We start from the raw sequence: 15,566 nt of genomic DNA, 5'->3' as shown, positions 1-15,566 counted from the left end.
CACTCCAACACCAACATCAATAACGACAACAAACAAAAACAAAAACAATAAAATATCTGGCTTTAGGCAGGACCTATTAATAAAATACTCACAGATAGTAATTATTGTTGACCACAAAATATCACTCTTAATAACATTCCAAGAACCAAAAAGTCTTAGCAGGATTCTGGAAGAAGCTAAATTCTACCGAGTAATTCGTGCAAAAGGGAGATAAGATTGAATACAGAACAAAAAAAAAAAAAAGAGAGTTCTAAAAAGAATACATGGGGCTTACATTTTAAGGAAAGAGTAGGACAAAAGCATGAGGACATAAATAATAAATCACTTTGAATTTTACAACTTAAAATTTGGCTTACAAACTGTATGCTGGAATTGCATTTCCCCATTTCTTTGATGAGGACAAATCTCTTTTTAACTGCAGTGAACATTCAGCAGCTCAGTATATGGCATGATCATTAAATCAATGAGCCAGCTTTTAGAAGCAGCCTATGATAATGAGCCACTCACAGCCATCTCCCTTAGTACTTCTCAGCCATCATTTTATTTTACTTTGCTCTTCTGACCTCAGTATCAATGCTCTATTTTACTACTACAAAGATGATATTTTGAAAGCAGATTCAACCTTTAGCTGCACATTCTCCAACTCTGATTTTGCCCTATAATGTCAAAGAATGTTCTCAAAGAAGAAAGCCAAAGGAATAAAAATTCTTTTAAGTGGTCAACATTTTTCACTGACACTAGTTCCTTCATTTGCATAAGTTGTTAGATACTCCCCCCCCCCCCAAATCCAATCAACACACATTTATTAAGCATCAGCTTTATTCTGGGCACTGTGCTAACTACAGAAGGCACAAAGATGAATAAATAAAGCACATTCTTACCCCTCTAATTTCTTATATCCCAACTCAAGAATGTCAAATTTGTGGCACACAAGCCATCATTCTTTTCTCTTGGGCCAGTCTTCACATCTCTGGTCAATTTGAATACAAAACTTTCTGATCTCCAAGTTGACCTCAGAATCCTTCTCAGTGACTGAAACTAGCATGAAAAATGAAACTTATTTGCCAGTGATAATCCAAATGGAGAAATGAATAGATATTAAAGAGAACAACCAAGAGACAGTATGAGATGTACTCTAAATGAATGATACAGACATTAAATGCCATAAAATTTCAAAGGAAGAAGAGACCACTGTGGATGGAAAAAGAAATCTTTCTGAAGGATTTAAAACCTCAACTAAGTGACCTCAAAAAATAACTTGAATTTAGCTAGAGAGAATGAGGGAGAATGTTTCAGGTAGTAAGAATGGCAACAAAGACATGGAGGCAGGAATGTATAGAACAGGCCCTGAGGATGGTTGGGAGTGGACTCACCTGATCAAAGTAAGATTTATATGGGTTATAGTAGCAAATAGAATTAGAAAGAAATATAGAGAGTCAATTGCAAAGAACCTCAAATGCTTCACTTGAGTGCTGAGCTTTAATCTACTTCTCATTCAATCCTAATTTGAACATGCTAAAGTCCAGTGGTAGCTATGAGTAGCTTGGTAGTCTGAGACACCTAAAATGGAGTCTGTGCTACTTGCTCTCTATTTGTCCCATCCAGCTCCAATTTCTGTCCATCCTTACTGTGACTTCTGCCCCAGGATGCTAATTCTATGGAGTATATTCCTAGACTTTCTTGCCTTCTGACTTCTGGATGGCTCCAGCCAAGACACCAGAAGATGAGAAAGCAGGGGTAAAGAAAATGTAGGTATTTATATCCTTCACACCCTCATTGCCCAGCTATGATTTTAGTAGTGGCTTGGTTCCTTTGCTTATCGCGTATTTCAGGTGGTCCCTTTCCCAGGACTATGGCTCTTTCCACAGTCCAGTAGCCATTCCTCTTCTTTAGGCCCCATTAGGCCTCAAGATGGAATCCTGTTGCTAGTTGCTAGATATGTTACCATTCTTTGTTACTTAGTTGTTGTTGTTGTTGTTGTTGTTGTTGTTGTTTTCATCTAGCCACATTTTTGTCCCTATACTCTTTCTTCAATCAACACTTCGAACACGGCATCTCTTTCTTGACAGGATTCTGACTAATAACAAAGCTCAGCTCATTGGTAAAGAAACATCAACCAGGGATCCCTGGGTGGCGCAGCGGTTTGGCGCCTGCCTTTGGCCCAGGGCGCGATCCTGGAGACCCGGGATCGAATCCCACGTCGGGCTCCCGGTGCGTGGAGCCTGCTTCTCCCTCTGCCTATGTCTCTCCCTCCCTCTGTCTCTCTGTGTATGACTATCATAAAAAGAAAAAAAAAAAAGAAAAGAAAAGAAAGAAAAGAAACATCAACCAGAAATGATGTCAGTCTTACTCCAGTTTGGTTCATTAAGAATAGAATTGTCCTGCACCAAAGTATGATCTCCTCTGTGAAGTTCTTCATGCCTTCCCCCATGCATGTATAGCCTATGAACAACTTAAGACAGGATATAAAATCATATGTGCCAACTCTAGTATGTTGGTAGCATAAGTGTATGAAGGCATGCCAGGTTCACTAAGAAAGATTTTCAAGACTGATAAATGACATCTGCCTTGGATACAATGCCTCCATTATGCTTATCTGTATTGCCTCATTCTACCAAATGTCCTCTACACTTACAAGTTTTCAACAGTCAAATCTCCAATCTAGGTACTAGATATGTCATTTCAAATCCAGTTATGTTAGACTTCTGGTGATCCTTAGCACACTGGAGACTAGCTAGTTAGCCAGGACCTTTGGATCACTTGAAACTACTGACCCTGGAAATTTCATTGCTGATTTTTGCTGGCACATGACCTTGGCTTACACCTACTCCCCACCCCCAATATCTTTTCCAGCCTCCTCCCTCATTAGGGCTTTTCTACTTCATCTCTTAAATCAGATGCTTCTCTCCAAGGTCATGGTCAATACCAGGATCAAGATATACCAGAAAGAGGATTACCTAAATAGCAAACACTGGTTTTAGAAATCCCAAAGTGTCCCTCATGTGTCTATTACTTAATATTTTACTTTCTATATATTAAAAAAAAAAAAACCTTTGTACTAGTTGTCCCTTTACTACACCATTCTGGCCAATGGCCATGCCCTAATGCTATATTGTCTGGGCTGACTTAGGGTCACCACTGAGAAGATAGTCCAGACAAATCTTTGGAACATATTTATCTGTCAGTACCTAACACAAAAGAGATCTGATTTATTTGCTGTGATTTATAATTTGTCATTTCCAGATTTTAGATTTCACTATGTTCTAACTAGAACTATTTTTAAGGGTTTCTGTTCAGAAATTAAATTAGTTGTTTTAAGTATATTAAATTGATCATGGCTTGACTTTTTTTGAAAAAGAACTCAGAATTTTTCATTCACATTCAAGTCTGACATCTTCTACCTTCTCTTAAAAGATACATTTAGTGCCATCTGGTTTGTTTTGCCAAACTATTGCAGCAGCATTTGACTCCAAGGAAATACAATAGACTTAGAAATCAGAAATGTGAAAAATGCTTCCACATTCCAGTCCCTGTTTCTTTCCATGTAATGAAGTCCTGGTGCATATCTTTGTAATTTTCAGTCTGAGAAGACACGTGTCTAAATAAATTGTGCTGGGTAGACTGGACTCATCAAAACGCTGTCAGAGGAAATGGACCTAGCATATTATTGAACTGTCCAACTATAGGAAGAGTTGAGTAGATAACAAGGAGGCTTTCAACAAAGTAATTTACAAACACAAGTCTTATATCATTTGGTGTGCTGATGCCTGGGAAATGATATCTGTGTTCCCTTGGCTCTCAATCCTTCTAATGCCAAAATCATTGATCTATTGTTGTTATAAATTAAAAAAAAAATAAGGGTACTATGTGACACAGAAAGCCTAACCAAAACACACATTTAATTCATTCCTAAATTTCCTGATTGATTCTGTATGAAGTCACTTATGGAGACTGATTCCTGTCACTTTTGGATTTTAGGGGAAATAACTTCAACATAGTATTTTCCAATATTCTAACCTTTTTTTTTTTCAGTCCTAAGATAGGGCATGCTCATGGACAACAAATTCAAGATAAGAATTAAGTTACTAGAGAAATTTGTAGCTAGAACTTTTGACATGCTAATGCAAAAAAACTAACAAACAGTAAGTGGAGTATATCTTTACTACTTACTCACCAACTGCACAGCCTTTGTTATTCATCTGTTATTCATCCAGCTGGCATACTCATTGTCTAGCAGTGGTACATTACTCATTCTAGCACAGGTATAATGCACCTATAAGAATTAAAAACAAGGGGATCCCTGGGTGGCTCAGTGGTTTAGTGCCACCTTTGGCCCAGGTCGTGATCCTGGAGTCCAGGATCAAGTCCCACATCAGGTTCCCTGCATGGGGCCTGCTTCTCCCTCTGCCAGTCCTCTGCCTCTCTGTCTGTGTCTTTCATGAATAAATAAATAAAATCTTTTTTTAAAAAAAGAATTAAAAACAAAACAAACAAAAAATAGGATTTGAGGTCTTCTCAGATTTTATCATTCCCCTGAGAAGTCTTTTATGCCATCCAACTCTAATCTCAAGTTACTGATAATTTCCAGTGTTGGACTTACCACTTTCTGTAGAAACAAGCCTTCCGGGCTTAGTACCAGGCATATCATTTATCTAAGGGTTTTGTAGCAACCTGACACTTTTAGCACACCTTTGGAGCCAAAAACCCATAAATGCTGGAAAATATTCATCTATATGTATTATTCTTTGTCAAAGATGACACCAGTGGGAACATCTTCGATAGAACTGAGGAAAAAAAGATCAAGCAAAGTAGCCTGCACTATGCTGTGCCTTCTTAATTATTAATCTTCCAAATGCCAAATGTTGTCTTAAGAGGGCAATTGAGAAAGCTGACGTACGGAGAAACAGAATGACCTGAGTAGAATAGATGTTCAATGAATATTTGCTGATTAGGTAAAGAGATGCTATAAGAGAGGTATTAATTTCCTAATGCTACCCTAACAAAGAATCACAAATGGGTAGCTTCAAACAACAGAAATTTATTCTCTCCCAGTTCTAGGGACTGGAAGTTCAAAATCATAGTGTCAGCAGAGCCATGCTTTCTCTGAGACCCTAGGTAGCCCCTTTATAGCTTCTGCTGGTGCTCATCAAACCTTGATGTCCCTAGGCTTGCAGCTACCTCCCTCTAGTCTCTACCTCCAACGCCATATAGTCTTATTTCTTGTATGTCTCTGTTTTCACATGGCATTTTCTTCTTCTTTTAAGGATGCCAGTTACACTGGATCAGGGCCCATCTTGATCACTTCATTCAATTATTTCTACACAGACCCTAATTCCAAGGTCACATTCACAAGTAGCAGGAGTTAGGACTTTAATATATCCTAACTTCTAGGGGACACAGTTCTCTACCCATAACACAAGAGTAGAGAAAATGAACATAGGATAACAGTATTGCTTAGAATACTTCTGAAAATAATTCTGAAAACTGATGCATTAACTACAGGAATACTTTCTAAACCAATGTCTTGAGGTTGAGTCACTTAAGTATTTCCTCTGTTGTCTTTCTCTCTTGACCTTCCACTCCTCAGGTAATTTTTTTCCACTTGCTCTTGGAAATGTTTTCTAATTACTACAATCAATGTAATTAGTTTCCACCTATTTGCAATTTCTTCAGCTTTCTAAATCTTCTCACAATCCATAAGACAGTACTTATTTTTTTGTTCTTCATATCAAAGGGGTATCAAATTATTGAGGTACAAAATGAAGGCTCACACCTGTATTTTTGTATACATTAAAGTTATTATCTGATCCATCATGAAATATTTTCTATTAATACCAGTCCTGGTACTGATGATAAGTACAGATTCTATATAAAAACCAATCACCTGGGTAGTTATCCTTTAAGACCTTGTCCTTTCTCCTGAATTTGGTGCATACTTTTGCAACTCCTTAGACATTCCAAAATTACTCCTTGAGCAAATATTAATTAAAACTTTAGCATGCCCAAAGTCAGACTTGCCATCTGTACTTCAAAACTCATTTCTCATTTCCTGAGTAATATAACTCCATTGGTGGCAAATATTTTCTTCTAAATAAAGCAAATGAGAAAGTTCAAAGCCACTTTGGACTCCTTTGTCCTCAACATTCAATTTGTGTCTAAATCATGTCATTCTATCTCTAAATCCTTTTCCTGCTTTGTTCATCTGCATTCTTATCACCTGTGTTTCCTTTTATAAGTTCTTACAATCATGTAGATCTTTATTCTCCTACACTGCCATAAGCTTTTTAGTGATAGAAATCATTCTGGAATCACCCACAGGGAAAAGATCAGGGTCATGCACATAGAATATTAAATTAACTGAGATGTACATCATTAGGGGGAAAAAGAAACTGAAGATACAAGCAGATGTAAGTTATCCTGAAAGATTTTTATTAACAGAGTCTATTTAGAAGAGTGATGCTATGGGGCACCTGGGTGTAAGTCTTGGTTTGGTCTCAGGCTGTGATCTCAGGGTCATGAGATTGAGTCTCATGTTGGGCTCCAGGCTCAGCATGGAGTCTGCTTGAGATTCTCTCTCCCCCTCCTGCTTGTGTGTGCGTGTGCTCTCTCTCTCTCTCTCTCTCTCTCTCTCTCTCTCAAATAAATAAATCTTAAAAAAAGGAGGAGTGGGGTTATGTTTTGAAAGTAATAATTCTGCTCACAATCTTCTCTATATGTCCCTAAGGTACATCATGATCATAGAAGTGTCAATTTTGAAATCTTGAGTGGTTGAATAGCCCTGTTACTGTTATGCTGGCCATTAAGTAATGAAAACAAATGCTGAAATCCACTATTTGGCTAATCAATTATTGATCTAATAACCAGAAAACTACTATCTTCATAAAGCTGTAAGTTCAAGAAAACCATCACAAATAACCAAAATGTCTGAGTCTTTGACAAACTTTGAAAATGACTCATTGCAAGGTCAATCTTAATATGTGACACAAACAACCAAAAATGGGCAATTTACAATAGAATACTTTTACATATTTTTAAAATTCACTTTTACTTTATACTTTTATCTTTTCAGGTGTTCTTGATATGTGTCTCTGGATATTTGACTATATTCTACACTTTATTAATTGTGGATACCTGACATGTTTCAGAGCTTCTGTAAGTCTTCAAGGTCTATTTTGCAACCTCTTTCTTAACAAGCAATCTGGCTGGAAAGGAAGGCTAGATGGAATACTTTGTCATCAATGTGATAACAAACAAATACAATCATCACACAAATAACAGAATAAAATATTTTCATGAGCCATGCTGCCCATAACAGTCTATGCTGGCTTGCTTTCCTTCCCATTTTGAATGTCACCTAATCTGTTTTTCTATGTAAGAAGCTCAGCAATGCATTATTTAGCTCAACCCAATAATTATATTCAAATAGCAATTTAGACCTTTGAAAGAACTTTTGCATATTTATTTTATTTCACTGTCAAAACTATTATAGCAGAGTTAAATCAGGATATGAGAGCTACAAGTTATACAGAAATAAGTTTTATATAGGAATGAAAGTCTACACAGAAGTGATAGGAGCTGGCAAATGAAGGTCTGGAAGTAGGAAATAAGAGGATTGAGTAGAATAATCACTAATCATGTCAGCCAGAAGTGCCAGCTCATGTAGACAGGAAGGAACTTTTGGGAAATTCAACAACTATACAGATTTTACAATCTACCTCTTCTGTGGAAATGTCCATTTTAGGGAAGTTTCCTGCCTCTGTGGAAATCATACTTGTGGGCCTAGAACCTAGTGCCTTGTAGGAGGCTTGGGACCATTGCTGATCAGCTGGGCCAGTAGCCAGGAAAATGAGCTGAATGTAAAACAGGAGGAGAACAACACCCTGATACTCACCAAACACCTTTGTGGTCTGTCCATCACTATCTTTGTCTCTCTCAATCTTCCAAAATATCTCTACTTCACTTCTGCCTTTCAAATTCCATGTGAGTTTCTCTTTTGATTCCCAGTAACTTGGAACCATGCAGGAGACGTGATTCAGGCAGATGTAGTCCTACACCTTGAACAAAGGAAGAGATGCTCAGTTGGTACTATTTTGTTAAGATATCAGATGTTATTACCCCATTCTTAGATGAGGAAACTGAGACATGGTTTGTGATGGGGATTGGGGTGGGCTGTTCCAGAATGTGCTATTTTGACATGTGGATTATTTGAGTTAAAGGCAATCAAGTCCTGACAGACTCAAGAAGACCTTTTTAGCTCCCCCTTAATTACCTGAAATAATTTAGATAGGGAGACCTTACCTGAAAGAGAGCTATTATTAAATATAACTTTTTTTTACACAAGAAAGACTTTCCATATGGCATGGCAAATATTTGTCTATGAAACATTTGTTCTTCCCATCTTCCTGTGAATTGTATTCCTTCCATTTGAAAACCCAGACCCCTACCCTTCCTCCTTAGCTCCTCACGGCTTGTAAGTCTCAAATGTCTGTCTTTGACCCTCTCATAGCTATGTGAAGCTCCCATAAATACAAAATTAAATTTGTTTTTCTCCTGTTAATTTGTATTATTTCAATTTCATTAATAGACCAGCCAAAGAACCTAGAAAGAAAGAAGGGAAAATTTATCCTCCCCTATTCTTATTTGAATCTACTTGGCTAATAAAGTAGATTCATTTAAACAGACACTTCATGAAAGAAAAAATCCAAATGGCTAATAAACATATTTTATATCAACGAATTTTAAAAATCTGATGTCACTATATACCAAAAGTAGAAAAATTTAAAAATTATGACAAAACTAAGTGTTGTTGAGGAATAGGCACTACTTTGTAAAACAATTTGGTATTATCTGGCAAAACCAAAAATACTTTCTCCCATGTCTCAACAATCCCTCTCATACATATAATATACCTTAGATAAAGATAAAAGCACCAAGGTACGTGTGTATACACACACACATATATGTATGTATGTATGTATGTATGTAGTATGTATGTATATGTACATTCACAGCAGTATTATTTATATTAACCTAAAATTGGAAATGACTCAAATGTTCACTTATGAAAGAATAAATAAACTGACATCCCCATACAATAGAATACGCACAGCAAGGAAAATGAATGGATTAGAGTTATATGCAAAAAGCATGGATTAATCTATAAGCATGATAATAAAATAATCCTTGGGCTTTTTTAGAGCTTAGATGTTTTACCCTCAAACTGTGCAGTAATAAAATACATATAATACTTAATGTTTGTGCAATTCAACATCTTATTTTAAAAATCTAGGACAAGAGACATCTTTGAATCAATGCATTTTTATGATGCACAAAATTATCACTAGCCTCACAAATCTGCATAATGGGTCTCCTCTCATGTGGCTCAGCTATTTACAAAGCAGGCCAAATTCATTTTGGTCCTTATACATCCAATGAAACGCCTTATAAACTAAAGTGGAAAATATTAAAAGAAATTCCTCTTAAATGCCTATTCTTAAATCACAAATGGATGTATTGTAGGTAGTACTGAAACAGTATAGAGGTTCTCTCCAGACACACAGAGAATATTCATAAGAACTGACTCTATATTTGATGTGCCAGCTGGAAGCACTTTACTGGGTCAGTGTACCCATTCCCCCTCTGTTGGCACCCTCCTCAGCAGAGTTGTCCTCACCTGGTGAGACTCACTTTGCCTTAAGATGATTGGGACGTTACCTGCCCCCCCTTAGGGTCAGGATGGGTGGCTGATATAAGGATGTAACAGGCCCTTTGTCTTTGGGAAGGACAATTTCTATATATTCACACTCCAGAGCTCCTGTGGGATTAAGCCATTATACTTCTCCTGAAACACACCTTTGCTTGGCTTCCTCTGCTCTATTATGCTTCCCTTACTCCCTTACAAATTTCTCTCGAGAATACTCCCTCTGTAAATAATTTGCACAAGGATCTTATGCTTCTAGAAACTTAACCTAAGACAGTTGGTACTAGAAGTAGACCTAATGGGGATAAAGAATGTAAAGTTGCATGAGGGAGAAATTTTTAATAGTGGACCCTTTCCATGTTCCTCAATTTAATAATATGAAAGAGATTCTCAAGTTGGTTTAAATATGCTGATGGGATGGTTCTTAAAAGATTGAAGAAAGTGAAACTTATAAACCCACATTACACATATGGTATGCCAGAATTGCTGTGACAAGCTATGGAGGAAGAAATCAACAGGCTCAGAGAAGTAGGCATGCTCGATCAGAACTATCATATAATCAAAAAACCCACCAGCTGACTATGTTTCTAGAGACAGCCAGAAAACACTCCCTTGCCAAGGCAATAAGGAATGCTCAGTGAAAAGTTCAAAAAGCTCAAGTGTGGTGGTTCTCTGCCCACCAGTACTGAGAGTCAAAGACACTTAATAGCAATAGGGCTCCTCAACAGCAATAGGGATAATAGGAATCCAAACGAGGAAAAGCCAAAAGGCAGTACTTAACCCTCATAGATGAGGTGGACACAATTATTTAAAATGAAGAACAAATCGGAATGGCAGTCAGGAGATCCTGATTCAAAATGATTTATACATGATTCACACACCCTTCTAACATATTTCTAAAGGCAAGATGTTGGATAGCCAACATAGTACAACAAAAGTATTGCACACATAATCAAAAAAAAAAATCAAGAAAGGATGAGCCAAGGGCTGAGATCTGGCATCCATGAAAAGTCACAATCCCTTGTCCCATCTCCAGACCTAAACCAGCTCTCTGGCCATGAACTCCCCTACAGAAAAAAAGAGCCTGTTCCCTTTGAGGAAGGCCCTGCAATACTGTAGCCAAAACACAAAGTAGTGATTTCCCCAGACTTTCCATCAAAGAGCCATCCAGTTTTTTCATATTATTTGAATAACCCCATATGAATTGAAGAATTTTTATTTTATTTAAATTAAATTAACATATAGTGTAATATTAGTTTCAGAGGTAGAGTTCAGTGATTAATCAATTGTAAATAACACTCAGTGCTCATTACATCATATGCTCTCTTTAATGCCCATAGCCCAGTTACCCCATCCTCCCACGAACCTCCCCTCAAGCAACCCTCAGTTTGTTTCTTTTAGTTGAGTTTCTTATGATTTGTCTCCCTCTATGATTTCATCTTATTTTTTTCCTTCTCTTCCTTTACAATCCTCTGCTTTGTTTCTTAAATTCCACATATGAGTGAAATCATATAATAATTGTCTTTCTCTGACTTATTTTGCTTAGCATAATACACTCTAGTTCCATCCATGTTGTTGCAATGGTAAGATTTCATTAACAATATCATGAGCAAGAAAAGACTAAAGAGAAAAAAGGAAAAAAAAAAAGGAAATGGGGCACCTGAGTGGCTCAGTCAGTTGGGCATTGGACTGGTGATTTCAGCTCAGGTCATGATCTCATGTGTTGTGAGATCTGGCCTCCTGTCCAGCTCCATGTTCAGCAGAGATTTTCTCTCTCTCTCTCTCTCTCTCTCTCTCTCTCTGCCCCTCCTCTGTTTGTGTGCTTTCTCTCTCTTCAATAAATAAATCTTTTTTAAAAAGAAAGAAAAAGAAAAAAAAAGGAACTATGGGTTGTCTTATCTTTTTCTTTCCTTCTATGTCATTATATTATGATTATAGTGGCTGGCTAACACAAGAAAGTAACATGACAGAAAGGATATAATAGGATTCCTTGGTTGTTCATGTTTCCTAAAAAACTATTACCTTCTTTCTGCATTGGAAGTAAGCATGGCCACTAAGAGCTGTCAGCACCTCCCCTACTTATCCAACTGTTGATGTTTCATGCTTATCTTATACCCATGCTGAGTCTCCCATGTGTCCTGTGTCCCCCAGAATTCCATAATCATGGAACATCATAAATACTCTAAATGCAGTGGACATGCATACTGCATTTATTTCCTCTGCTCACACACATATTCCATTGTCCCATCAGACTTAACTTACAAAACATATATACAAAGATAAAATTTTTAAGGATTCAAAGATGGCAACAGCAGAGCACTGAAACAAGTGCAAGACTCTTCTGAGCATTGGAGTCTCATGCAACTGCCTGGGTCACATTCCAGTGAAACCAGCCCTGCCGAAACAATGTTTTGTGGATATTTTAATGAATGAAGGCATGGATGAATCTCACTAAGAAAGAAAAAAAAAGGAAAGAAATTCAAATTGATAGAATGATGAGATTTTTTTCATCTATCAAGTTATCAAGCACATTTTTTTTCAATGATAACACCTGTAGGGGTGAAGGTACAGCTAATGTGGGAATTATTAGGCTACACTGATGGACTGTTTCTACTTTTCTGCTGTAAAGATTCTTAGTAGAGTTCACATTCTTTAACATAGCAATTCTACTTATGGAAATCTAACCTAAGGAAATATTTCAAAATTTCAAACAGATGATGTATATTTAATCATGTTTATTGTAGCATTACTTTGAAGAAGTGAAAATTGGAAACAACCTTAATATCTAAGAGTGGGGGACTAATTATGAAAAGTTTAATATTTTTATATGAAAAATATTAGGTCATCATACAAAGCATCTGTATGAAAAATATTTCTTGTAAAAAAATTACTTGGTTTGTATAATACCTCATAATATTTAATGAAAGGATAGAAAATTATTATAATTATGTTTTAATAAATATATAAAAAGTAAATATATAAATATATTACATACGATAAATATAGTATACTATTTGTTATGACTATACATTTATTAATTAAAATAGAATTATATATTATGCACATAATATATATTACATATATGTTTTAAAGACTAGAAGGAATTGGGGGGAACATTAATATGGTGCTGACCCTAGTAGTGGGGTTACAAGTGATTTAGCTTCTTTTTTAAAAAATATTTTATTTATTTATTCATGTGAGACACACAGAGAGAGGCAGAGGGAGAAGCAGGCTCCATGCAGGGAGCCTGGTGCGGGATTGGATCCCGGGACCCTGTGATCACTCCCTGAGCTGAAGGCAGATGCTCAACTGCTGAGCCACCCAGGCATCCCTGATTTAGCTTCTTTATATGTTTCCCACTTCTTCCTTATACTATCCTTAACTTCTTTGGAAATTAAAAAAAAAAACAAACACAGAAACACATGTTAAACATTAATCAGAGAGAAAGCTTCAAACTAATTCTAAGCATTTTAGAGCTTTATTAATATTGTAGTATTTATTCACCTGTGCCTGGTACATTTTTCATAATTTGTGTTTCTCTTTATCCTTTCAATTGCTTTGTGAAATCAATTGCTCTTAGCTCATGCTATCAAGCCTAAAAGAAGGAGATAAAATAGTGTGAAGGTAATAATGGTTATATCGACCAAAAAAAAAAAAAAGAGCCAGACACTCAAACAGCCTGTACCTTTGCTATTTTTATTATGTACAGAACTGAAATTTCAATAGATCCTTGAGGCTTTAGCCCAACACTTCTTATCCTGCCTCTCTAGGAGATGAACTCTGGCATAACTGACACATTCAGGTACTTGAAACACTATAGAAATGGTTTCAAGGATGCTATTGCTGCTGTTGCACATAATTATTTCTTCTGTAATTTTTATTATGTTTTCACAGAATTTTAAATAGGATTTATTCTTTCACATTTTCTAGTTCTGTTTATGTTTCATGGTTAGGCAAAAGATACATTATATCAGTATCATAAATCGATCAATATTTGAATATTCATGACAAAGATGCACACACATACATTCCTATTCATAGAAGTCCAACTGGTTGCTTTCTGCCTGTGGATGCCACTGAATAGGCATCGTTAAAATCTCCCCTCCCACTGCCATTATGTCGAAGCCAGAGTCTCCCAAAGAGCCTGAACAGCTGCAGAAGCTCTTTATCAGAGGTTTGAGCTTTGAAACAACTGATGAGAGTCTGAGGAGCCATTCTGAGCAATGGAACACTTATAGACTGCGTGGTAATGAAAGATCCAAACACCAAGTGCTCCAGAGGCTTGGGGTTTGACATGTGTGCCACTGTGGTGGAGATAGATGCAGCCATGAATGCAAGGTCACACAAGGTGGATGGAAGAGTTGTGGAACCAAAGAGAGCTGTCTTAAGATTTGCAAAGACCTGGTGTGAACAAGATTTATTTGGTGGCATTAAAGAAGAAACTGAAGAACATCATCTAACATCATCTAAGATTATTTTGAATAGTGTGGGAAAATTGATGTGATAAAATCATGACTGACCAAGGCAGTTGACAAGAAGAGAGACTTTGCTTTTATAACATGTGATGACCGTGACTCTACTGAGAAGATTGTCCTTTAAAAATCCCATACTGTGAATGGCCACAACTGTGAAAGCCCAATCTAAGCAAGAGATGGCTACTGCTTCATCCAGCCAAAGACATTGAAGTGGTTCTGGAAATTTTGCTGGTGGTTGTGGAGGTGGTTTTGGTAGGAATTACAACTTTGGTCACAGAGGAAACTTCAGTGGGTGAGGTGGCTTTGGTGGCAGTCCAGATGGTGGTGGATACGGTGGCAGTGGGGATGGCTATAACTGATTTGGTAATAACAGAAGCAACTTTAGAGGTGGCGGAAGCTATAACTATTTTGGCAACTACAGCAATCTTCAAATTTTGGACCCATGAAGGAGAATATTTTAAAGGCAGAAACTCTGGCCCCTGTGATGGTGAAGCCAGTACTCTGCCAAACCACAAAACCAAGGTGGCTCTGGCAGTTCTAGCAGCATCAAGAGCTATGGTAATGGCAGAAAGTTTTAATTACTGCCAGGAAAAAAGCCTTAGCAGGAGAGGAGAGCCAGAGAAGTAACAGGGAAGCTATACACTGCAAAGATTTGCGAACTCAGCCAAGCACAGTGATAGCAGAGCCTAGCTGCTACAAAGAAGACATGTTTTAGACAATACTCATGTATATGGGCAGAAAACTCAAGGACTATATTTGTGACTAATTGTATAACGGGTTATTTTAGCTTCTGTTCTGTGGAAAGTGTAAAGCATTCCAACAAAGGGTTTTAAAGTAGATTTCTTGTTTGCATGCATGCATGCTATTAATCGCTAAATGTAATAGTCTGATCATGATGCTGAATAAGTGTCTTAAAAAAAAGAGAAGTCCAAATGGTCATTTCTAACACTCTATTTAATTAATAGGAAAAGCAATGAATCTAATCTCTTAAATTATTCAAGGCAATATGAGCAACTGCCTATAGAAAAACAATTTGTAAATTATTTTGTAATTAGCTTTAAGTTGTGTTTGAACTTTTTAGTGAATAGAGAATGCATCATCTCCTCTTCCTTAAATAGATAAACATTTCAAATGAAAAGACTCAAACCAAAAATATTTAGGTCATGATGACCTACACTTTCCTGGATTGATTCAACTAACAGAAAATTTATGTCTTCACAGAAGACCATTTCCCTATGTTGCCCCTCCACACATCAAGCTTAGGAGGTTTATATCAACCTAAGATTCTCAAGGTTGGAGATAACCTCCAAGGTCATTGAGTCCATTGGTTCTCAAACAGATCCACATATGTTGTGGTTCTAGTGATTCTCTGTGAAATAAGTAAAATGGCT

The 15,566-nt window shown here is 36.8% G+C and overlaps 1 pseudogene; it reads left to right on the top strand.

Annotated features, from left to right (window-relative positions):
* Positions 1-13,816: 13,816 nt before the first annotated feature.
* Positions 13,817-14,753, top strand: LOC129499420 (heterogeneous nuclear ribonucleoprotein A1-like; annotated as a pseudogene).
* The last annotated feature ends 813 nt before the right edge of the window (positions 14,754-15,566 follow it).

This window comes from Nyctereutes procyonoides, unplaced genomic scaffold (assembly GCF_905146905.1).
Source record: "Nyctereutes procyonoides isolate TBG_1078 unplaced genomic scaffold, NYPRO_anot_genome, whole genome shotgun sequence".
Lineage (NCBI taxonomy): Eukaryota > Metazoa > Chordata > Mammalia > Carnivora > Canidae > Nyctereutes > Nyctereutes procyonoides.
The sequence above is the reverse complement of the archived record's forward strand: the minus strand, read 5'-3'. Positions and strand labels throughout refer to the sequence as shown.